This window comes from Rattus norvegicus, chromosome 18, assembly GCF_036323735.1.
Source record: "Rattus norvegicus strain BN/NHsdMcwi chromosome 18, GRCr8, whole genome shotgun sequence".
NCBI classification, from domain to species: Eukaryota; Metazoa; Chordata; class Mammalia; order Rodentia; family Muridae; genus Rattus; species Rattus norvegicus.
This window is the reverse complement of record NC_086036.1, coordinates 6662349-6688099: the sequence shown is the minus strand read 5'-3', so window position 1 is coordinate 6688099 and position 25751 is coordinate 6662349. Positions and strand designations below refer to the sequence as shown.

Here is a 25751-nt window from a genome sequence, read left to right as displayed (position 1 = left end):
GCCTGATCCCTCCCTCTGCTCACTACACTGATCAACAAGTGAGGAACAACTTCCATAAGGATGCGTGTCTGGGTGTCACTGGGAAGCACATCTCATGTGGATAAGTCTGTGCTGAATGGAAGGAAAATTCTAGAACGTCTTCTGTATGAGCAACAAGAGAAAGGAAGGAAAAGGGAAGGAGTTGTAGCTAGGATCTTGGTGATGCAGCCTGTGTGGGAGAGGAGGATCTGTGCCAATAGGGATCCGGGTGCAAGGTGAAGAGAGGGGATGAGTAATGCTACCTGAACCAGAGGACCGGTGACTGGAGCACTCTCTGATTCTGGAGAACTCAGCAACCCCAGCCTTCCTTCTTGATCCTCACTAAGACTGGGCTTCTGGCACCACCTTTCCACAAATGCTCTCCTGAAGGTCGATTGAAGTCTAGATGCTGCCACACCTACCACTCGCACAGCAGATCTCACGTGACTGACTGTCAGCACCACTAATCTGTGCTTTTCTCCAAAAGCTCCAGTGTTGGACAGCCCGCCACTCTGAACACACGCCAAATAGCCAAAGGAAAACTAATCCATCGTCTAATCCGTCCAACTAATAATAATGATGACAGCAGTAATGGCTGACATTAGTGAACATTTACCTTTTACCAGAAACTCCTCTGAGCACATTAGGAATTAGCTCATAAAATCCTCATTGCAATCCTCAGACATGAATATCACTGCTATTTTTATTTTCCAGGTGAGGACTCTCAAACACAGAAAGGTTAATAACAAAGGTCACTCAGCTGGTAAGGTCTGGAGCTGTGTGGTCTGAAGTTTTTCTTATTTGACCACAAGCAAATCCAACTAGGTACTATCAAATTATTATCCAGAGGTGTTGGGGCAACATTCACAGCAGAAGGAAGAGATGCTAAATTCGTGAAAATGAGGCTCATGAACCTCTTCTGCCATTTCTGTGTCAGACCATGTCTGCCCATGGTACACTGACCTGAATCCAAAGGGTCAGGACACCATCACAGGAGTGAAGAAGGACATCAGTCTAGTAGTCAGGAAGTCTGTAGACAGCTGTCAACTTTCAGACATCAGCCCGGGGCTCATAGAGCAGAGTTAAAGGAAACCTTGGTCAGAGATCAGTGGAGAAATCTGCCCCAGAGACCCAGATACCAGATTGAGGCTCTATACTGGAGTTAGAATGGGCAGGCTGAGAAGACAACTCAATTGTTAGAAGATTTGATTAGTATGTGCAAAGGCCTAGGTTCAATGCCAAGTGTGGTCAAAAATAATAATAGCACAAGCAAAAAGCAGAGTTGTAGACAATTGCAACAATTACACCCACAACACAACTCTCACATATAAGGGACCATTTCAGAAGAGCGGCAGAACGATTCCAAGAGTCAGAGGGACAGAATTCGCTGTGGAATTGTGTCTCCTAAAAATGGCAGAAGCTACACTCATGAAATTGCTCATCAACATGGCTACCTAAGCACGACCTGGACAAGGGCAACACGGTGGACAGGGGAACACTTATGCGCCCTCAGCTGTAGACAAGGAGCTGCAAGCAACCAAGAAAAGCTGAGAGCTGGAGAAGTGGGGACGAGCGCAATAACTGAGTATCCACCAGCCAGCGGTCAGCTCTGAACACGTGTCCACAGAAATAACATCACTCAGACCGAGCAAGCTGTGCTCACATTTACATGTTTAGAAGTATGCATGTGCACACGTGGAGACATACACATGTGCGCACACTGTGTGCAACAACAATTTAAAAAAGAGAAGCCATGAGTTTGAAAGAGAGCTGGCTAGGAGGGGTAGACGGGACAGCTTAGAGGGGAAAAAGAGAAGGGAGAAATTATGTAATTAATTTTAAAAAATTCAGATACTACTAATAACAAGATAGCCCTAAAAAGAAGGATTTTAAAAATGTTCTGTGGGTGCATGCATGTTTAGGTATGAGTAGACAGTTGTGTGCTACAGTGTGTGTGTGTGTGTGTGTGTGTGTGTGTGTGTGTGTGTGTGTGTGAGTTTAAAGGACAACCTCGGTGTCAGTCTTCACGTTGCACCTTGAGGCAGGGTAACGTGATGTTTGCTGATGCACGAGCCAGGCTATCCCACCCTGGAGACTCTCCGGGCTGCCCTTCATCCTGCTGGAAGGGCATTGGGATTACATACCTGCTCTGCAGCATTCAGCTTTATTGGGTTCTGAGAATCAGAACTCACATTTCTTGTGCTTGTGTGTCAAACACTTTACCACTGAGCCATCTCCACAGCCTCTGAAGAATTCTTCTGCAGATAGTTAAAATGGAACATCTATAATAATAACTCCAGAAGGGCAGGAAACTGGCCCAGGCTACATCACTCCCTGACATACACACCATGCTGTTTGAGGAGTCCCGGTTGTCTAGTCTCAAGAGCTATTACCAGCTACATGCTCAAGTCATAGTCAGAGGCTCCTGAGCACAAGCTTTGCAAGAGGAGCCAGGCCAGACTCTCTCACACTGGGTCTATGTGTGGGACTGAGGCTTGAATTCATTCAGGAACACATGAGTCATACACATTACAGTGAAATTTGATGTGCATTTTGGGGTCTTATGGTTGAAAGAGAATGAATACGGCCTCCACAAACTAGGTAGGCAGGCAATTGCTTTGTCTTTCTTTCCAAAAGACTTCAGTTTCCAGAATTCTGTATAGTTGTTCAGTCTAGCCACAACGCTGACCAAAGCTGCCTGTGTCACTGGGCCTCTCAAGGTCTGATAAGAATGGATGGGATACTCAGATATTTTTTAATAAAGTTTAGCAATGGAATCAGTTATGATCAGAAGCAGAGAGTCCCTAAATTCTTTTCCTTCTCCTTTGTACATACCTTTTATGTATTGATTTCCAGCAGGTTAAAATGTTACTGTAATATGTGTGTGTACTCTATATGTATATGTACACACACACACACACACACACACACACACACACATATATACATACACATATATGTATATATTATCATTATATATGTACATACATATATATTAATGTGTGCATATGTATGTGCAACAGTGCCACATGGAGGCCAGAGGACAACCTGAAGGAGTGGGCTCTCTTCTTGAACTTGGATCATCAGGCTTGGTGACAAGTGCCTTTACCCTCTGTATTAGGGTTCTGCAGTCACAGATCGTATGGGTAGTCTCTATATAGTAAGGGAATTTGTTATAATGACTTAGTCTGTAGTCCAACTCCCCAACAATAGTCAGCTGTGAATGAGGCATCCAAGGATGTAGTAGTCGCTCAGTCCCACAAGGCTGGTTGTTTCAGCTGGTCTTCTGTGGAAATAGATTCCAACAGATGTGCTGGCAAGTAAAAATGCAAGCAGGAGAGGAAGAGTAAATCTTCCTTCTTCCAATGTCCTTGTGTAGGTCTCCAGCAGAAGGTGTGGCCCAGATTATAGGTGTGTGCACCACTCCTAGATCTGGGACTTGTTTTGTCCCAGGCTGATCTTGAACTCAGAGATCTCCTAGCCTCAGTCTCCTGGGATTAAAGATGTGTGCTACCCTGCCTGGGCTTAAGCTTTTCATGGCCACTAGGCCTCAAGATCTCCATGCCAAGATCCAGGTCAGAAACTTGTGTCTCCAGACTCAAGATCTGGATCACAGGTGAGCCTTCCAATTCTGGATTGTAGTTCATTCCAGACAGAATCAGGTTGACAACGAGGAATAGCGATCACACACTCTAAGCCATCTCTCTGGCCCAATATATTGAACTCTTACCAGAAATGCAGGGTTGTGCAAAAACTATGCTCTTAAGGTCTCCTTTCCCTTATAAAAGTTTCCTTTGCAGTGTAACTCTCAGCCTCGGCCATTGGATCTTTAATCCATCAAGCAGTGCATAATCAGGTGCCTTCTGTCACCAGTTGTGACATGTAAAGTGCCTGTGTCAGACAGTTTCATTTTAATCTTCATCATTTAACCCTTTTGCCATAGCAAGAGCACGTCTACCGCAAGAATAGCAACAACATAAAACACCAAAAATAACGAATTTAAAATTCTGTGATGTTTCCAGGTAGTGGGGGCTCACGCCTTTAATCCCAGCACTTGAAAGCAGAGGGAGCAGAATCTCTGAGTTTGAGGACAGCCTGGTCTACAAGACACCCAGGAGTATACACAGAGAAGCCTCATCTTGAAAACATATCCTAAACTAATGAATAGATAAGTAAACAAGTAAATAAACAAGTATCTGTGAAGTTTTAAAATGAGACCTTTCCTTATGTTGTTCGTTTGTTTGTCGTAGGTTTCTAGTCGCTTTAGTATTAACTCAGGACCTAACCTTCCTGGCAGCTCAACAATACTTTTCTACGGAAACATTCTTCATCTTTTCCTTTATTATTTTTTGATTACGCTGCTTAGTTATCTTGCTTGCAAATATTATGAGATTCCCCCTTCTACATAGTTAACTTGCCCTCCTTCCCACCCATGGGACTCAGATTAAGTAATATTACACAATAATAAAAGCAATGGGTTTTTTTTTGAGTGGTGACTTCATTACAATAAAATGATTTTTATAAAAAAGATTTTGAAACAAATATAAAGAAGCAAACGAGACAGTAATCCAAACTGAAATGAAAAATCTCGGGCATTTGGTATACTCAGCGAAATCTGTCTCAACATAAAGGGAAATAATAAAAATCACAAAGGATCGTGAACTCCATAATCTCAGCATTCAGAAGGCCAAGGCAGGAGAAAGAAGATGTAGAGGTCAAAGCCATCCTGAGCTGTACAGGAGACTGTGCCCAAAAGTCGGGGAGGGAGAGAGGGAGAAGGGGATGAGAGGAAAGGAAATGTGAGGGGAAGGGAAGGGAGAGGAGGGAGGAAGGGTAGGGAGAGGAGGGAGGAAGGGGAGGGAGGGAGAGAGGGGGAGAAGGAGTTTCCCACATTCCTCAATATCTTTAAGATGCCAGCAGTTAGCTGGCAGTGAGAGAAGCAGGTGCCTGGAGCCACTCTCTGTGATCCCATGCAAGCGTCCGTGGCAAGCAACTCATAATGTAATAGCAATAGTAGCAGAAGGCATATCTATTTTACACACAAGGAAACTAATACTGAGAAAACTAAAAAAAAAAAAAAAAAAAAAAATTCCCCTAAATTCAAGAACTACTGAGATACAGACTGAAGCCCAGGGGTCTATCACGCAGTGCTGTGGTATTTATTTACAATGAAGCCTAGAGGAGCGTCTGCAGACCCTCCAGTTCAGAGAAGAGCAGGCTCAGATGCTCACATTAGATTCATAATTACCCAAGCTCAGTGGCTCCTGAACCCCATCAGGAGGCCTGGCTCCCTCACTTCCCACAAAGACAATCCCACCCCTTTTCCTCTCTTCTCTCCTAATTACTAATTTTGTCTCCCAGTTTTTGAGACAATGAAATCTATCAGAAGGCCACTCCATCGTCTGCCCCAAACAAACTTGCTAGCCACCCACATTTCTGTCGATGTCCTGTCCTCTTCTGATTCAGCCTGACCCTTAGTGTGTGTGGAACATTGTGGAGCGATTCCTTTGCTCCGCTCTCCTGGGAGGTTTTGATCATAGCACTGTCTCTAACCCACCAGCATGGATGCATGCTGTCTTAACTACAGTCTCGTGGCCCCACCAGTTATCCACTCTCCTTCTTCATGGCTGTTATCAGTAGAGAAACCTCTTAGTGGAGCTGTCTCCAGAATCAGTCTGGAAGCTCCAATTTACAGAGTGGTAACCATCACTGAAAACAATGTATCAGTAATGAGCATAATATCTTACCCCAGTAATCCCAGAACTTAAGAGACTGAAACAAAACAATTCCCATATGTTGAAACTAGCTTGGGCTACATAGTGAGTTCTAGGTGAGCGCAGTATATACAGCAAGGTCTTGTATGAAATGACAATAATAGTAGCAATGATGACAATAATAACTGTAACAATAGTAATAATGTTGTACTGTATACTCAGGCCTTGCTGTAAAGAGAAGGCATCATGACCACAGTAATTTTTATATTAGGGATTTAGTCCACTATCATCCTGGAGGGAAGAATGATGGCACACAGGCAGACATGCTATTGAATACACATCAGAGAGTTCTATATCCTGGTCCGCAGGCAGCAGGAAGAGAGGGTGACATTGTCTAGCTTGAGTTTGAAACCTCAAAGCCCAGTTCCAGTAGTACACTTTCTCCAACAAGACCACACTTTCTAATAGTCCCATTCCTTGTGAGCCTTGGGGACCTTTCCATTCAAATCCCCATACTTCCAAATTACTAAAAAATCAATTTTTAATGTTCTCTACACAAAAACATGTAGGGGGTATGATCACTATGTCAATTCCCTTGACTTAGTCTTTCTATAATATAAACATATATATCAAAATATCACATTTATCCACTTAAATATTATTTTATTTTATTATTGTTTTTGAGACAGGGTCGCACCATATGAATTCACAATCCTCCTGCTTCAGCCTTCTGAATTCTGATATTATATGCATGTACTATTAGATGCACATTTAATTTTTAATTAAAGAACTAAATCTAAAGAACTGAAGAAGGTTCATTTTTTTAAAAAGGAAAAGAAAAACAATCTGCAGTGACATTCCTCTCTCCCCCTTCTCTTTCTCTCCCTTCCCACTACCATGAGGCAACCATGTTCACCAGAGAAGTCACTAATGTCAGGGCTCTAAGGACCTCCATTTTTTGAAAGCCAGTTCATGTGCTATCAGCAGCTTCAACTTCCCAATGACTCCCAACACCGTCAAAAGCCTATGTCTTGCCTTCCATTATACTCAACTCTCCTGCATTGTGATAAAAAGAAAAGGTGTGTGTGTGTGTGTGTGTATGTATATGTGTGTGTATGTGTGAATGTGTGTGTTTGTGTGTATGTGTGTGTATGTGTGTATGTGTGTGTTTGTGTGTATGTGTGTGCATGTGTATGTGTGTGTGTTTGTGTGTGTGTGCATGTGTATGTGTGTGTATGTGTGTGCATGTGTTTGTGTGTGTGTGTGCATGTGCATGTGTATGTGTGTGTATGTGTGTGCATGTGTGTATGTGTGTGTGCATGTGTATGTGTGTGTGTTTGTATGTGTGTGTGCATGTGTTTGTGTGTGTGTTTGTATGTGTGTGTGCATGTGTATGTGTGTGTGCATGTGTATGTGTGCACGTGCACGTGTATGTGTATGTGTGTGTATGTGTGTGTATGTGTGTGTATGTGTGTGTGCATGTGTATGTGTGTATGTGTGTGCATGTGCATGTGTATGTGTGTGCCTGTGTGTGTGTGTGTTTGTGTGTGTGCATGTGCATGTGTGTGTATGTGTGTGTATGTGTGTATGCATGTGTATGTGTGTATGTGTGTGTGTATATGTGTGTGTGTGTGTGTGTGTGTGTGTGTATGTGTTAGATTTATTTAGAGAATAAAAAGAAAACCAGTGTGACTGGCAGGGATGGAATGGCACTGTTACCAGGATACTTAGATCTTTGGCAGATCTAACAAGCAGCTCACCCACAGCATCCACTAGGTTAGCTCAAGGACCAAGCAATAGTGAAAGGCAGAGGAGCAGCTGAAGAAGCCGGGTGACTGCACCCCCACCACCAAGTCCGTCTCCAGGGTCCTAACAGTGGGATTTAGGTTTAAGGAAAGGACAAAGGGTATAAATAGCAAGTAATCCCACTGAAGACATGACCCCTGTCCACCACCATCATTGCTTTAGCTCCAGTCTGTCCTGCAAAGTAGTTTAATGGCCATCTGTGAAATCTCTGACATGTACTATAGACTAAGGATACATAACTCCTTACAGACACAGGCAAGAAATCTGGTAGGGTCTCAGGAATTGTGAACAGGTGACCAAGGAGCTCTTGGCTTGCATTTTAAAAGACCACCCTTGAGCTGCAGAGAAAACTCAGGGGCTAGAAGAATGCACTGCTCTGCAGAGAACCCAAGTTTAGTTGCCAGCACCCGCATCTTCTGATTACCACAAATACCTACACACACACACACACACACACACACACACACACAGGCCCACCTCTGTAGAAGAGGGTCTGCAAAAATGACTGTAAAGGAGCACAAAACCCAGCAGGCTCGTAAGACGTTCTGAAGTGTGTTTGCTGACTTACATTTGATTGGAAAGAAAAATGAAAGCACCAGTGAGCAGAAATATCCAGAAGATAGAAACAAACAGTAGATAAAAAATACTCTTAAAACTAGAGATACAAGGGGCTGGTGGGATAGCTCAGTGTATAGTGTTTGCCTCTCAAGCCTGATGACCTAAGTTTGACCCCAGAGACAGATGTAGTGGAAGGACAGCATGGACTCCTGAGTCCCACAAGTGTCCTCTGACTGCCACACACATAGAGAGAGAGTCAGGCAACAGCATGGACTTTTGAAACCTCACCCCCAAGGACACACTTCCTCCAACAAGGCCACCCCTCCTAATCCTTCCCAAACAGTTTTTAAAAAAAAAGTAGTGGATGGCCATCTTGAGCAACAGCACCCAAGTATGCTTTCTGATTTCTTCATACATGATCACACATGCAAACCTCCACCCCTCCCCCCACACAAACTATCGAGGGACTATTCCACCCACTATGCCAAGTACCCAGCAAAGTTAAGGAAGTGTCAAATGGCACTCCCTGTACAGGTGACCAGGAAGCCCGTTGCTCCTCTCAGTGGTGACAAAGGCCATCTCTATCACCTGTGGTTCCTATCAGGCAACACTCAGTAGCAGGGATAATGTCATGTCACATTACTCTTCAGGCCCTGCCAGAGACCTCTCGAGGCTGATGTGTTATGACCTGACACCACTTACCCAGCCCCGTACCTCATTAGTGGATGCTGCAAGGGCAGCAGTGAGGGGAACGTGCCTTGTGCTCCCCCACTCTCTCCACCACTTATTCGTCTCTTGATCTTCCTGTGGCTGTCGTTGGGGCCCAGAGTTTTATGTCCTGGTCAATTTCCAGGTGACAGCTTTTAGTGTCTAAGTGATCAAGGAGAGTTGCTGTCCCCCCCCCCCCCCAGTGACAACCACAGACAATCACAGGAAATTGATCATGTTGGATAAACTCACCTGATCCTAAAAATGATATTGGCTTCATGCTCCAGGGCAGGGCAAAAACAACTGAAAAATAATTGCCAGTATACCCCAGAGGAAAATTCTTTCTCTTCCCCAAATTTGACAATCAATCTAGCCCAGCACACGTGACTAACAATCACTGCTGTAAAGAACAGACAACTCCCCTTACACACCAAATACCGTAGAGATTTGCCTTGAATCAGGGTTATTCTTACCTTGTTTTTTCCTTATGAAAGCCATTGAAAAGGCCAGTAAGAGTTTACACAACGGGAGCACAACTGTCATGCCCAGGACAAGAACTGTGTCCTGGTCCCTCTTCCTGTCTATCCTGAGGACATTGTAATATTTCCCTACTCTTTCCTCACTACTTCCAGGATTCAAAACATTTCCCAAAATGTGTGTATTTTGGTCTTTTTTTCCATTGCAGAAATTGATATCATGGTCTAGGGTCAGTTGTAAAGAGTTTTATTTAGCTCTCTGTTCTGTTGGCATGAAACCCACATGCAGTTGACCTCTGATGGGGTCCTGCTTGCCACACAACGCTACAGTGGGGGACATCCTTTGTCCAGGCAGAACAAAAGCTTGTCACCTCAAGTCTGCCTTATTCTTTTAAGAAAGCCAGCAGCCTTGTCGTGGGGTTCCCACCCTGACGACCTCATCGAATACTTCTGAAATACCTGACCTCTAAATATCATCAGACATGAATTCAGTATTCAATTTCCAAATAGGAAATTCAGAGATACATTCACACACAGGGATGTCGGGTCACAGCAAGGCTCTCTCCTATCTGCTGTCTTAGTTCAACACGTACATTGAGAAAGCACACCACCCTGGATGTTGCTCTAGTCGTTCACGATGGGAAGCTTCTGGAATGGGTTCATTCACCTCTCTGGAAGTAAGGAATCCAACTTGCCAGTGTGGTACACCAAAAGAGACTGTGGAATCAGGAAACAAAATGGAGTTTGTTTCTTCCTATCAAATAAGGGGGATTTTAATTCCTTGCACTCATTGAATCTTAAGGAAATATCAAAGAAATTATTGTGGGTGGAGTTGCTCCTCGAATTAGTAGAAACCTTATAGAATGGGGTTCTTGGTCTCCAGTGCATGCATCTCTTTCGAAGATCTTGAAGTAATTGTGTGTTTGCTCATCGGTTTGTAGACCCCGCCTTCTATAGATGAACGACCAGTGCCCACTTGTGGGTTTTCCCAAGTTCCCTCTGTCTGTAGCTCTCCCCCTTGCAGCTCTGTTCCCTCACATTCCCTCAAAGGCCAGCAGCCTCACCCACACCATGTCTCTTCCATAGAGCCACCCACCTCGCCACTCCTGCACAAACCCTTGTCTGGGTTTTTCCAAATAGGAAACTAGCACTAATGAGCGTGCTGGAAACCAAACTACTTAAAGCCAGAGCTCTGGTAAATGAGCCAGGGTCACATTCCAGCACTGGGTTTCCTGTTTTCTGTGTCATTTTTCAGTTAAGGGAGTCAGCAACTGAGAAACCCTCGAAGCGTCCAGCAAGAGAGTAGACTGAGTAAAGAGAGAGGAGGAGACATGAGCTGCAAACTTGCCGGATGCTGTGTGGCATTGACGCTTCAGACCCATCTACGAATCCCATGTGATTTTGGCCTGTGTAATCGTACATTTACTTGTTAGGTGAGCATCTTTGTGCTTCTTTACATCTCGGGTCCAGGGTAAAAGAGGAGCTGAGGATGCTGAAGCTTCCCAGAGAGCTGGGCAGCCTGGCTGGGACCCAGTCCCACTGTGGGTTGATCACTGTGCTTCTCTGATTGGGCTTCCTGTCCATTCTCGGGCTCATTTCTATTAACCCTGAGTAGCACCAATAAGCCTCAAAGAGGTTTTATTTTTTTTTAAATTAAATATATTATATCAATTTTCTCATCCTCTTTTACCCATTATGCTCTCTCCTCACTTTACTCCCTCTCAAATAATGGCCTTCTCTTTTGATTATTATTGGTGTGTGTATGTTTGTGTATGCTCAATGAACATGATCTCCATATATATGTATATACATATACATGTGCGTGTGTGCATGGGTATTGGAATGTTTGCTTCCCAGTTGGTACACTGTTCAGGAAGAATTAGGAGGTGTGGCCTTATTGAAGGAGGTGTGGCCCTAATAGAGAAGGTGTGTCCTTGATGGAGGAGGTGTATCACTGTTGTTGGGCTTTGAGATTTCAACTGCTCATGCAAGGCCTAGTCTCTCTTGCTGCCTCTACCTATGGATCAGGATACAAGCTCTTAATTTGGTAATGGTGTTTCATCATGGTGAAAGTACAGTAACTACCTCTCTCTCTCTCTCTCATGCACACACACACACACACACACACACACACACACACACACCCATAAACTGCTTACTCCCTTCAGTGTTGCTTGTGTATGCACAGTTTCAGGGATGCCCGTCTGGACTGACTGAGCACTCCTCCGTGGAGGGGCTAGTTCTCCCTCTCTCAGTCGACTGTAGTTCTTTGACTGGGGTGGGACTCTGTGAGATTCCCCTTCTGTGTTAGCATGTCTGTTGGTATCTTTGAGGCTTTAATGGAATAACATACTTAATAAAAAGCAACTAGCCCAGCTCCTGGTGGATCTGGGCTTGATCCTAGACAGGATCCTTGATCCTTTCACTTCCTTGTCAGATGCCTAGACACATGCATCTAGGTTTATGTCATTTTTAGAAATCCGTATTTATATTCTAATATAATCTGTAATACACATGAACATAAGTATAGGCTAGTCTGACTTTATTCTAGATTCCAATTTAAAACCAAGAACGTCTCTCGTCTATTCTGTACTGTGGTGCTAGTTTCATGACACTTGGAACATTTGAAAACTGATTGGAGCCACTTGAGATTTGCTGACAGCCAAAAGCAGGCACCAGATTTCAAAGATTTAGTACAAAAACGTGGCAGGCACTTTTACACTGACTACAGTTTCAAATGCTACTTTACATATGGTGGAATAAATCAAGTGTCTTATTAATATTAATTTTACCTGTTTCTTTTTATCTTTTTCTTTTAACCTACTTATGATTACAGGGGAAATTTAAATAATATCTTTATCCCACATTATATTCCTATTAAACAATGTTAGCTCAAAGGATAAAGACCCAGAAATATACGAAAGGAATCACAGAAATGAGAAGTTTGCCACACTCACTAACACCCCATCCTGAGGTCAGACTTAAAGAATTCAGTTCATACTCCTATTGTCTTAGTCATCTAACTGCATTGCCTGATCAAGTCCTGTCCCTTTAACTGCTGCTCTTTTTTTTCCTTCCCTTCCCTTCTCCTCCCCTCTGTCACTCCCTCCCTCCTTTCCTTCCTTCCTCCTCTTCCTCCTCCTCCTCCTCCTCTTCTTCTTCTTCCTCTTCTTCTTCTTCTTCTTCTTCTTCTTCTTCTTCTTCTTCTTCTTCTTCTTCTTCTTCTTCTTCTTCTTCCTCTCTCTCTCTCTCTCTCTCTCTCTCTCTCTCTCTCTCTCTCTCTTTCTTTCTCTCTTTCTAACATAGGGTCTCACTATGAGGCCCAGACTGATCTGGAATTTACAATCTTCCTACCCCTAACTCCCACACCCTGGGATTACAGACCTGCTCTTCTGCAAAGCTAAAGAAAACAACACACAGAAAGATCTACAGTTCTGCCACCAACCTGGATGAGTCACATTTAGAAGCTTATAGAGGCAAGGTAGCTAGTGACCTTTGAACCGCGCAGCCCGGCTCTAGAGCATAATCCCCACAGTCTTGGATACAATAAAAGGTTGTTTGGGGCCTGAAAGAGGACACGGAGGTTAAAAGCAGGTGTTCAGTTCCCAGCACCTATGTCACGTGGCTCAAAAGACCTGTATACTCCAGGACCAGGGGATCTGACGCCCTCTGACAGCCTCAGAGGGCATCTTTCCTCTCATGCATGTACACACAATTTTAAAATACACAAAATGACCATTGCGGGAAAAGACAGCTACTCCTGGTAAAATCAGGGTGAGTTTTCAAAACAACCAGACCGTAGCTTCCACCTTACAGAAGAATACAACAAATACATAGGCAAATGCCAGCAGCAAACCACTGAGCTGAGAACGGGACCCCCATTGAAGGAATCAGAGAAAGGACTGGAAGAGCTTGAAGGGGCTCGAGATTCCATATGAACAACAATGCCAAGCAACCAGAGCTTCCAGGGACTAAGCCACTACCCAAAGACTATATATGGACTGACCCTGGGCTCCAACCTCATAGGAAACAATGAATAGCCTAGTAAGAGCACCAGTGGAAAGGGAAGCCCTTGGTCCTGCCAAGACTGAACCCCCAGTGAATGTGATTGTTGGGGGGTGGGCGGTAATGGGGGGAGGATAGGGAGGGGAACACCCATATAAAGGGGGAGGGAGAGGGGCTAGGGGGATGTTGGCCCAGTAACCCAGAAAGGGAATGACAATCGAAATGTAAATAAGAAATACTTAAGTTAATAAAGATAAAAAATTGCATATAGGCAATCTTTTGGAACATAAAACAACAACAACAACAACAACAACAACAACAAAAAACAGCTCAAGCTGAACTGAGATCGACATCCTTGGGTATTAAGATTACATTGTTAACTGTATTTAATTTTCTTTGCTAGTCTGGGGCTGTCTTTGTCTTACAGGAGACTCACAAACGAGAAACAAGGTTTATAGTCTAAAGAAAGCAACATGGTTTCTCCCATGCTACTATTTCCCAGGACTTATATTTCCACCTTTGGAGTATTCAGAATACACCTTGACTAACTATAGAATAGGTACAGGAAGTAGCTACATGCAGAATCTGAATCAAAGAGTCTTCTTTTGGATTTATCTCATATCATGACTTTCTGTGAATAACAGAGTTTTTGGTTGTTTTTGTCTAAGCAACAAAAGTCCACCCAACAGGTTTCTTGGTATCTAAGCCTCAGTTAACGGGAAGTTGTACTCAGAACAAGCACGGGTCATCTTTTACAGACACTGCAGAGGAGTTTTAAAGAGACAGCTTTGAGATGCTGAGACAACCTTTAGACACAGAGGGCGTGCCTAGCACACACATCCCTGGGTCCTATCCCAAGTACCAAATAAACCAGATGTGGTGGGCCAGGCCTGTGAACCCAGCACTCTGCAACAGAGACAGGAAGAACAGAAGAACTTAGTCATCCTTGGCTCTCTAGTTAGTGCAAAGTCGGTCTTGGCTACAGGAGACCTATCTATAAGTGAGTAAGTATGTGACAAATAAAATGGCTGCAGAGATGGCTCAGTGGTTAAGAGCACAAACTGTTCTCTCAGAACACTGGAGTTTGGTTTCTGGTACCTATCATGTCAGACCGTTCACAGTTGCCTTCTTGGCTCTAGGGGATCCAGTGTCCCCTTCTGGTACCTTCAGGTACCTGAAATCACTTGTATAGTCCTACATACAGATTATTTTTAAAAAAATAAATATTAGAGAGGAAGGGAGAGAGAGAAGAGAGAAGAGAGGGAGAGAGAAGAGAGGGAGAGAGAAGAGAGAAAGAAGAGAGGGGGAGAGAGAGAAGAGAGGGGAAAGAGAGAGAAGAGAGGGAGAGAGAGAAGAGAGGGAGAGAGAGAGAAGAGAGGGGAAAGAGAGAGAAGAGAGGGAGAGAGAGAAGAGAGGGAGAGAGAGAGAAGAGAGGGGAAAGAGAGAGAAGAGAGGGAGAGAGAGAAGAGAGGGGGAGAGAGAGAAGAGAAGGAGGGAGGGAGAGAGAAAAGAGAGGGGGGAGAGAGGAGAGAGGGAGAGAGAAGAGAGGGGGAGAGAGAGGAGAGAGGGAGAGAGAAGAGAGGGAGACAGAGAAGAGAGGGAGGGAGGGAGAGAGAAAAGAGAGGGGGAGAGAGGAGAGAGGGAGACAGAGAAGAGAGGGAGGGAGACAGAGAAGAGAGGGAGGGAGAGAGAAAGTGAGAGACATATGAGCTAAGTAAATACAGATCTCTGACCCCCATTCCATGTAGAATTCTGACAACAAATCGCTGTGCAGGCATTAATCGCTCTTTTTTCCCCTGGGATCCGGGCCTTTAAAGATCTCCCTGCAGAGGGAGGTGTTCGAGGAGAGCCAGTACTCATGAGCAATGAGGGGGCGTCCATTAACCCATGCTGTGTTTTAAGGATCAACTTCATCTCTCCTCCTTCTTAGATTTGACCAAATATCTTGGGTTGCTTTATCCATTTCATGGGATGCGTGCCTTTAGAGAGACAAAACTGTACTTTCTTAGGGACGGTACAGATGTCACTTTCTTGAGATGTTGGACCACACAGGAAACATAATGGTAAGGGCAGAGGGATTAGCTGTACTCCTCCCTCCACTCTTCCCAAGTCACAGTGGGCTAATTACTTAACCCCTCCAAGTCTGTTTTCCATTAGCAAATTGAGAGCTATGACTCCAGCTCTCCTCTCCCACACAAACATTGTCAAAGCCAGCAGAAATAAGTTTGCCTGTTTCCTTTGCCTGAGGCACGTAAGAGCTACAGCCCTGTTTACCCTGTCCCCCAACCCTCCTTGGTCAGCCACCCAGTGCAACTAAAGAGTGGCTGAGAGGTAGCAGGGCATAAAACAGAGCTCAAGCAGAGAAAGCTGTCCTTAACTGAAACCAGTCTTAGCAAGCTTGACTCAATTTCCTAAGTGACAGAAAGCCTGGTGCTTCTTCTGTCTCCAACACTGTATTAGGGGAACTTCAAACCACACTGAGGAAAGAATGAAACAACGTTAGTAAAGCTGTTAGGGTCAGAATCCAGGTCCTGGCAGCCCTAACATGCTAGGCTCCACCACACGTCTTCACGAGGAATTGAGGAGAAAAGTAATAGCAAAAGGCAGACAAAGGAGATTAGCATTGTGGCCAGACCGGGAAGAGGAACACGGAGGTCTGATAACAACCACCCCTCCCCCCAAGTCCAACTTTGGGACACTAATTAGAAGTTAGATTGAAATAGAGAACTCAAAGTTTGCATAACCATGCCCAGTCAGACAGTGGCCCTGGCCACCCTCCACCTTTCATTGTCTCTGATCCAGTCAGTGGGACACGATATGATAAATTGTCAGAACTATGTGCAGCGTCTTCCTGGGAGACAGGGCTCTCCTTCAGCTGGACCCAAAGCTTCCATTTTTTCTTTCCCCTAGCATAAGATTCTTAGAAAAATTGCAACTCTGTGGATCTATTGTTTCAGGAGCCTGACAGCTGAGAGGAGTCTCCTTTAGAAACTTTTCTGCCTCTTCAAGCTGTAAGCTCTAACTCTATTGTTCTACTGTTGTGGGAATGGAAGCAAACATTAAAAAAAAAAAAAAAAAAAAAAAAAAAACAAGCTCAGTGCCAGCCCCACAATCACTGACACCCTCTGTGGTCTCCACTGGCACCTGATACAAGTACATGCTTCATATACATGCATTCCGAGACACACACACACACACACACACACACACACACACACACACACACACACAATGATGTTTTAAAATTATGCCAAGGCTGAATCTGGTGACAGGTACCTAGAGTCCCAAATACTCAGGAGACAGAGTCAGCCTCGGCAGTGTGGTAAGACCCTAGCTCTCTCAAAATGAATTAATTGCGTAGTGGTAGAGGAATAAGCAGAGAATCATGGTACAGTGGGCCACTGAATACGAAGTGCACATCATTTTAAAATATGCAGCACACAGGGTTAAACTGGTGAGTCTCCTCATGGCTCTTAATAGAAAACACGAGATTTTCCTCAGATGTTTGTAGCTGGATGCTTCGACTTGTCCCGCTCTCGGGGACATCTGCACTTCCCTTTGCCTTTAGGGGCTCTTTGATGTCTGCCTAGGAGAAGTTCATTTCCTGGACCTCTTTGATACTAACAGTGTTGCTTGTCACTCAAGTGTTGAAACAATAGCTCCACAGATGGGTCCTCAGAGAGGGTCCTTAGGAAGACAGTGCTCACCCTTACTCTTCTTAGAGCTAAGCAGTGTCTAGCCAAATGTCTGCTCAAATCCAAGAGCCTGGCCATCTCTGAAGGTCGCCAGGAGCGTCCACCTACACTGCGCTGTGGGTTGTTCACCAAGGCACATGGCCCGTGAGGAGGTCAGTGTGCAAATAAACCCCACCCAGCTTTCTTATTTGCAGTCAGCTTGTCAATATAACCAGGTTCAAAATGTCCTGAGGTTCTAGAAGGCAAGTGACTTACAATGAAGGCTCTGTTCAGAAGCGGAGAAAGATTTAAAAACAGAACAAACAAAACCCAACTATTATCTTTAAAAAAATAATATTTAAATTACCTTTCGGGACTAAGTAGGTAACTCGATCAGGACAGCGCTTCCCTTATCTGAGTTCAATCTGCAGAATCCACAGGCAGAACAGTGTTTAGGCTATTGTGAGCCCAGCCCTGGGGTAGGGAGGCAGAGACAGGTAAATTCCTAAGGCTCGATGGCCAGCCAATCCTATCCTATTTGGCAGATCCAAGGCCAGTGAGTAACTAAACAAACAAACAAAAACAAAACACAACAAAATCGAAAAGGAAGTGGACATGGACAGGGCCTGAAGAATGATCCCCAGTGTCCTCACACACTTGCACACAAACACACAGTAAAATTCTTTTAAGTTTCCTTTGGGCTGGCTATTTTCCCACTAAAACGCTGTTTTAAAGACAGAATAGCAGATGAGACAGGATTTCTGCTCACGGTGGACTAGCAGAGACTTGGTCTATCCTCCTGTCTTCAGAAGCAACCAAAACAAAGTATCAATTGCTCTGAACCAAAGGTCTTGTGGGCGGTGAATACACAGAGGATGGGACTGACAACGGATGGGGTGGTTTTCAGACCTCTGTGCCGGAAAGGAGAATCCACAAGGACTGTCAGGGCACTCGGTCAGAATTCTAAGAAGTCAAGAAGGCTGACACAGACACAGCAGAGGGCCGGTGCCACAGGGGTAATTCCAGGTCTTTGTGGGGAAGTCCTGAACTGCACGTGTAACAAAAATTTCTTTTTGATTTTAAAAGTTCCAATAGGATACAGGACATCTGTGCTACCATACAAAGCAGAAAGACTCTGTAGCACAAGATGGTGGGTGGGATGTATATAGTTACTGTCATAAAGATGAGATCAAGCTAGAGATTCACTAAAGGTTGGCTTTGATCATTCCTAACACACCTTAAAAGGACATCAAAATGGGCCACTACGGGGACGGAGGCACAGCTAAGTGGTAGAGAGCCTGCCTAACAGAAGAATGGTTCTGGTTCAGTCTTTAGCATTGGAAATAACAACAAACCCACTAACGCCAACAAAACCCCACAGATTTAAATAAGCCACGGACCAGAATAAAAATCAGATGACATTTTTAAAAACACAACAAAATCCAGGGACTAAGAAAGACGACTCAACAGTCAAGAGCATGTACTCTTCTCACAGAGAACCCAAATTCTGTCCCCATAACCACCTGTACCTCCACCTGTAAGACTAGGACTCCAATCTCTGGTCTCCAAGAGCAACTGCACTCATCTTCACAAACCCCACAAGATACATAATTAAAAATAAAACGAATACTTTGTGTTTGTTTGAGTAAAAATGTTTCACTATATGGCTCTGTCTGTCATGAAACTCACCAGCACACTTGGCAAAAATAAATTTTTGTGATTTGGGTTTTTTTTAAACAAAAGAATATAGCAAGGAACTATATAATAAATATTCCCTTAAAAATATTCGATCTGAACAAACGAGGTCTCAAAGGAACTTTGTGTTCTGTGAGAAATGTGTTCTATAATGGTTGGAAAAACAATCAACAGAAACAAAGAAGTAACAGGGATTCTGAGACTAGCAAAAAGGATGTTTAAAGCAACGAGGAATAGCAATAAAACAGGAATGTGCAAGGAATGAGCAAAGAGTAAGGATAAAGGGGAGCCATGAAAGCAAATAAGTCTAAAAGTAGACAAAACAGAAGACAAAAGCAGTAAAGAACAAAGCGAGTAGCCAAGGAAAGGTTTAAACTCATCAGACAGATAACTACACAGAATATATTAATACATACTTAAAACACTTCGTAAGAAGTTCAGTCATCAGAGTCTCAGGCTAGATTGAAAAAAATAGAGAGATCCAAATATATGCTGTCTACAAAAACCTTACATTAAGTATATATTGATAAGTAAAGAGCTGGAATATTATGCTTATAAAAATATCAAAAAAGAATTTCTTGATCAGACAAGGCAGATTTTAGGACATAGAATATCTCTTGAGAGACATCTTATTATGAAGGAGTCAATGTATCAAGAGGATACAACAATTTCAAATTTATATACTGAAAATAGAACTTCAAAATATATATCAGATTGATGAAATTAAAGGAAAAAAAATGGACAAATCCACAGGACAGCAGGACAGTTCAACAGTCTCCTCAGTCATTGATGGGCAGAAAATGTAGTTGCAGAATCTTTGAACAGCACTTACTACGAACCTTAACTTGATTGGCAGTCATAAAATATTGCACTCCGTGCTAGCAGAACGTACATTCTTTTGTGCGCACCTACAGCAATCACCCAGTCAGGTACTACAGCACTGTGTGTTGTGTACATACAGAAATTAATGAAATGAAAAGCAGAAAGCAAAAGTAAGTATCAACCAAACTGGCAAACTCTAGCAGACGGATGAGAAATGAAGGGGAGAAGGCACAAGTTACTGTCACCATTATAGGACATAGGGCACTGGTGAGTGTCTTTTACTGTAATGTGTGGGCCCCCATGTCTACATGTAACCCCTGGGACTCTGCCACAGCCAATAGCTGGGCAGAAGAGAAATAGGTGGAGTTGAGGTTTCGAAACCTTTGGGAGAGAGAACCATGAAGAAAGGAAGGAGAGAGGAGGAGAGCTGCCATCGGCCAAGGGCCAAGACAACATGGCTGTGAGGGCTGCCTAATTGGAGCCAAGAGCGGCCCAGATGAAACACGGTAAGCGGTGACGGGGTTATCGATAGGAAGATAGATTCTAACAGCCTGGAGGGTCAGCAGCTGCCCTGCTATTGTGCTGCCTAAGGCATAATTAAAAATATAAAGGCTGTGCGTGTCTTTCTTCCAGGAACATAAATGGTCTAAGGCAGGGAGGAAGCACCATGATGGGATTTTAAGTATTTTCTGTAGGACATCACTACAGTTCTTACAGCTACCACAAAGAGTATAAATATTATGAAGTTGATGCTAATAAATTTATAATTTAAGTGGAACAAAAAACTATTAGCATTGAAGAGACTCTTAAAATATTAAACTACTAAAAGCCATTGAAGAGAAGTGTATAACCCAAACTACCCTATATACAAAAAGTAAAAACTTAGCCTACGGTATAAAATCTTCACATGAACAAAACTTCTTAAGGGGCTTTTGTTTGCAAAGATGGTGGCTATTAGAGAAGACTTAACCAAGTACAAGGAGCCTAGTGCTGACAAACATCTCAGGCTGGAGGATTGTTGTGGAAGGGGGGCAGAAGGATAGTGGGAGCCAGAAACTCATGGAGGTTGTGACTTCCAACAACGTCAGAAGCTAAACACATAAAGTGTCACTAAAAGAATCACCTAACCATGAGCTGAACAAGGACAGCAGCAATGGACATGCGAAAGTAGGTGGGAGGCAGACCACGAAGCTTCCACACCTCACAGACGGTTACAGGAAACTGAGAGAAGAGCACCCCAATGGGTTATCCCATAACAAGTGGTCAGCCCTGAAAACACACGTACAAATAACATCGTACAGACGGAGGAGGCTGTGCTTATGTATTTATAGATATAGATGACAGACAGAAAGATAGATGATAGATGATAGATAGATGATAGATAGATAAATAGATGATAAATAGATGATAGATGATAGATAGATGATAGATAAATAGATAGATAGATGATAGAAAGAAAGAAAGGAAGAAAGAAAGGAAGGAAGGAAGAAAGGAAGGAAGGAAGAAAGAGAGATAGATGATATAGAGAGATATGGACATATATCCATATATTTATATATACACAGATATATGTATATAGGAACAATTAAAGAAAAGACCATGAATTTGAAGGAAAGCAAGGAGGTTATGGGAGGGTTTGGAAGAAGGTGAAGGAAGAGAGAAATTGATGTAGCTCCACCATAACATTAAAATTAAGTAAATATTTTAAAAGAGTTTTTCTAAAAAGAGGTAAAATTTGAAAACATTACAAAAAGAATCCATATGACTTCTTCCAAAATATTTAAGAAGCAAATAATACAATGTTGACACTAATTTTCTATTTTTTTCTAAATGCCTGGAATAGCAAAACACTGTCTCATTTAATCTACCTTCTTTTATCCTCCAGAGCTACATTCCTAATCTAAAAATTACAATGAATTTATCCTCCAGTTTTATTGGAAGACCCAAATAATAACAGTGTAAGGAGACATAGAAAGCAAACAAATGCCTCTGTGAGGGGCATATGCAGAGTTCAGTGGTACAGAGCTTGTCTAGCATACAGGAGACCATGAGTACTATGCACAGTGTGCATGCACATACACACACACACAGACACACACACACACACACACACATATATACACATATACATACACACACATAGACATGCACATACATACACACACATACATACACATATACATACACATATATACACATGCACATACATACACATACATGTACACACATACACACACTCTCACACACATATACACACACATACACACACATACACACACATGTACACACATGCACATGCTCACACACATACACACATATACACACATACACACAAATACACACATGTACACACATGCACATGCTCACACACATACACACATATACACACATACACACATGCACACAGTCAATGTGTTCTTTAGACTGAGTTCAAAGTAAACACAAATCAGCTCATTGAGAATTTAGTACTTTTCTTTAATGAAGTATTCTTCTCTGCATAGACACGTGTTCTCCCAGAAAGCGATGTGGATTTACCCAGAGAGAAAACTTCTACTAATGATGCACTCTGGGGAATGAATGATAAGTGATAAAGAAGTCACAGGTCAAAAGATGGCAGGTAGGTGATAGGCAATAGCTTTCTTCCCTATTTTCTGTTTTTTAAGAAAAGAATTATCAAGGCTAGGACTCTGTGGTTGAGAGTGACTCCTGCTCTTCCAAAGGACCTGGGTTCAGTTCCCAGCACTCACAAGATTGCTAACAACCATCTGTAACTCCAGTTCCAGGAGATCTACCATCTATTTCTAGCATCTGTAGGCACTGCATGCAAATCATCCAAACACATAAAATAATACCTTTTAATTTTAAGAGAATATCAAACAGAACCAAAGAAAGTTTATTCAAATTCACTGATGAATTATAAAATGCCTAAAAAACTAATAAGGCAAGACCTTTATGTCTACTTGATACTCCTTTTAAACATTAAATATGCTTTATCTAAAAGACAAATAAACTCAGGTCTATTACATACAGACACCCTTCCCTGCAGTGGCCTAAAATCTGCTTTAAAACAATTGGAAATCTCTCCAATGTATGTGTCTATATGTATGGTCATCATCTCTTAGTTGTAAAACACTGGCTCCTCCTCCGAAGATTTTAGTTTCTCTCAGCAAACCTAAGGCGGTTTTCTATTACACAGAGTTACACCAGAAGTACTTGTCTACCCAGCCAGGGGTTTTCTAATACCTGCCCGCTGGGACCTGAAGTTGCCTGGCCAGAGATTCTCTCAGAGCAGGTAAGAGTGCCAGAGGATAAAGAATTGGCAAGGAGCCAGAGTCAAAACCAGGATATTCCCAGAGTGAAGATTAAGGGGCATGTACAGACCCAAGTTACACCCACGCCGATCTAACATATGGCTGCTGAAGCAACACCATCTATTTTGAAAATCAACATATAAAATTTGTCATGCACCAAAGTCTATGAATATCAGATCTAAATGTCAACTGCATTTAACAAAGGCAACAACCATATTCAGCAAAGGTGAGGTCGAACTTGGCCAAAAGTATCAAACACTAAGAACAACCATTCTCCCATTCCAGAAAACACCGGATGGCGACCACAACTAAAAGACAAAGCCAGCGTGGGTAGCTGTCACTTCAACCCCACTGCAGTGGTTCGTCCCATCAAGCTGGGGTAAGAGGACAGCTGTGACCATGACATTTGTTCACTGGACTTTTACTGCGACAGGGACACACATGTGACCATGGAGTAATAGAAAGTGACATTCCTTATGTCGTGTCAGTTTTAAATGCAGACAGACAGAGATAGAGATGTCAGCTTGCAGGGCACGCAGCCTGCATTGCCCATGGACACCACGCTGCCAGCACCTGTCCACACAGCAGGTTGTGTGCCTCGGAGTGAAGGGGGACACATGATCTCCTCTCTGGCCTCTCCACCCCAGGCTGCAGCAGTCACAAAGGGGCACCTCCTCTCAGTCTGTGTCAGCACACGGAGAGCAGTCAGGAGAGACCACTTATAATTATCTATGCAGATGGTCACTTCATTAGCATAGCTTCCAAACAACCAGCTCCAGGGTGTGGATCCCCCCCCTTCTCACACACACACATATACACACACATACACACACACACACACACACACACACACACACACACACACCCCTTCCACCTTCCTAAGCAAAACTTCAAGAGTCAGGCAACATACTCTACACAAGCAGAGATCTGTTTGGGAGAGAATCTCTTCTTTTAGGAAACCCTGCAAGAATGATGACTTCGAGCAACTCCTAACAAAGTTGGCAGGCTTTGACTCTCCCCATGGCAGGGTTCAGAGTCAGGCAAGAGTCTCACTTATCCCAGAACAAAGAGAAGAAGGCAGAGAGTAGGGGACTACAAGAGGCTTTGGGACATAACTCTGAACATGGGAAGGCAATCTAGAGGAAAGTACATGTACATAACCCCAAGGAACAGAGGCAGAAGGATCTAGGGCTCAAGGTCAGACTGTGGCACACAGACAGATTCATGGAGTATGGACTAGTTGGCAGAATATCTGCCTAGCATGTGTTCTATAAACCCAGTACGATTGCATATGAACATGTGAGACCTTGTCTTAATTAATCCATCCATCTATCCATCCATCAATGGGTCTGACTGCAGGCCCATCCACTTGGGAAACTGGGGTAGAAAGAAAACATTTTCAAATCCTGTCTGGACCACTTTGGCAAAGCCTTGTCTCAAAAGAAAATATCTGTTAAAGGCTAGAGAAATAATTCAGTGGCAAAGCGCTTTCCCAGCATGTGCAAGCTCCTGTGTTCAACCTCTAATACTGGAAAATAATTAATTAATTAACTAACTAATTAATTTAAAAACAAAAACTATAAAGCCCAGTGGTTGTACAAGTAAAAACTTCACTTTAGGGACATCATATCTTTGAGTAAATGACAATATATAGAACAAAACTGTTTTGAAGGAAGTTTAGAAATCCCTCTTCCTAGCTCCTCCTCCTGTCCCACGATGCCACTGGAGAGCTGATTGACAGGAGACAGCATGGGAGACTGACTAGTTTGAGGCTCATACTCTGGAGAAAGAATCACAGTAGAAACATCAAGATGAACTGACTTATCCAAGGTCAACAAAGACCTTCTACAAAGTCACAGTAGAGTTTCCCAGGGGTGCATACCAGGCTCAGTTGTCATAATGCTAAACCAGCATTCAGAGAGTCCTGAGTTTTATCCCCCAGCAAATCAATTGTGGTAGCCAACACTGGTGATCTTAGCACTAGAGAGGTAGAATCAGGAGGATCAGAAACCGAAGGCTATCCTTGGTTGTGTAGGAGTTTGAGGCCAACCTGGGCTACATCAGACCCTGCCTCAAGTGGGCCAGAAGGAAGAGTTGGACAAATGACTCAGTCAATAAAATATTTGCTGTACAAACACAAGAGCCTGAATTTGATCCTCAGTCCCCGTGTAAAAACCTAAGTAAAACTTCTTTTAAACATCGGTGCCTGTTGATGGTGTGCTAGCAATTACATCGCAGCACTAGCAGAGACAGAAGAATGTTCTGTTTCCTCCCTGACCTACCTAGCCTACTCAATAAACCCCAAGTTCCTACTTCAAAAAAAATAGCTCTTGAGGAATGACATCCAAGGTTGCCCTCTGACCAACCAACCAAATTCACATACAGGAACTCACGTATTCTCATTTGATACAGAAACAAGCAAAAGGACATTTGTCACTGTCCCTGCTGGACTGCCACTCCGACTGATCCCACACTCTGCTTTGGTGAGTGAATGCCCATCTTCTTGAGCAGAAAAGATTTGTTTCACCGTCAGCCCCAAGTTCTCTCTTCCATAAAATAGAATCACCCCAGAGGGCTTACATCACACCCCTTTGGCTTCCCAAGAAGAGCCCTGAACATCTATCTGTCTAGCGCTCCAGACCACTAGCAACAAGGTACCTGGCCACACCACACCGTGCTGTGTGTCTCAGGGAGAGTGAGCCCCCCCTTTGCAGGAAAACACTGAGGAGGCAGGATCTTGAGGCTCGTCCGTGCAGAGAGACCATCTGCAACAATACAAGACCCTCTACTCCCCACACGCCACCTCCACGGAGCTTTCCTGCCTGATTCAGCGAGTCCACACTTTGTTTGATCTCTATGGAAAGAGCAATGAAAATTGTCCCATTCAGGAAAGGAGAATTTGCTAAGGTTCTTCATAGCACTTTTGTGCACCATATATATTTTATGAAAACTTGCATTGTTCTT

General features: G+C 43.4%; 1 long non-coding RNA gene across 8 annotated transcripts in view; it reads right to left on the bottom strand.

Annotated features, from left to right (window-relative positions):
• The window catches only part of LOC102551724 (uncharacterized), a 79958-nt gene that overhangs the window by 33655 nt on the left and 20552 nt on the right, over positions 1-25751 (bottom strand). For 4 of the 8 annotated variants that reach the window (XR_010059628.1, XR_010059626.1, XR_010059630.1 and 1 more), the window contains exon 4: positions 982-2276. The exons of 2 other annotated variants lie outside the window; for them this stretch is intronic. This is a non-coding gene — a long non-coding RNA (uncharacterized LOC102551724). Of the gene's footprint in view, positions 1-981; positions 9998-17326; positions 25331-25751 lie in introns of those variants that run through there. 2 more of the 8 variants (XR_010059631.1, XR_005496134.2) reach the window with 2 other exon arrangements.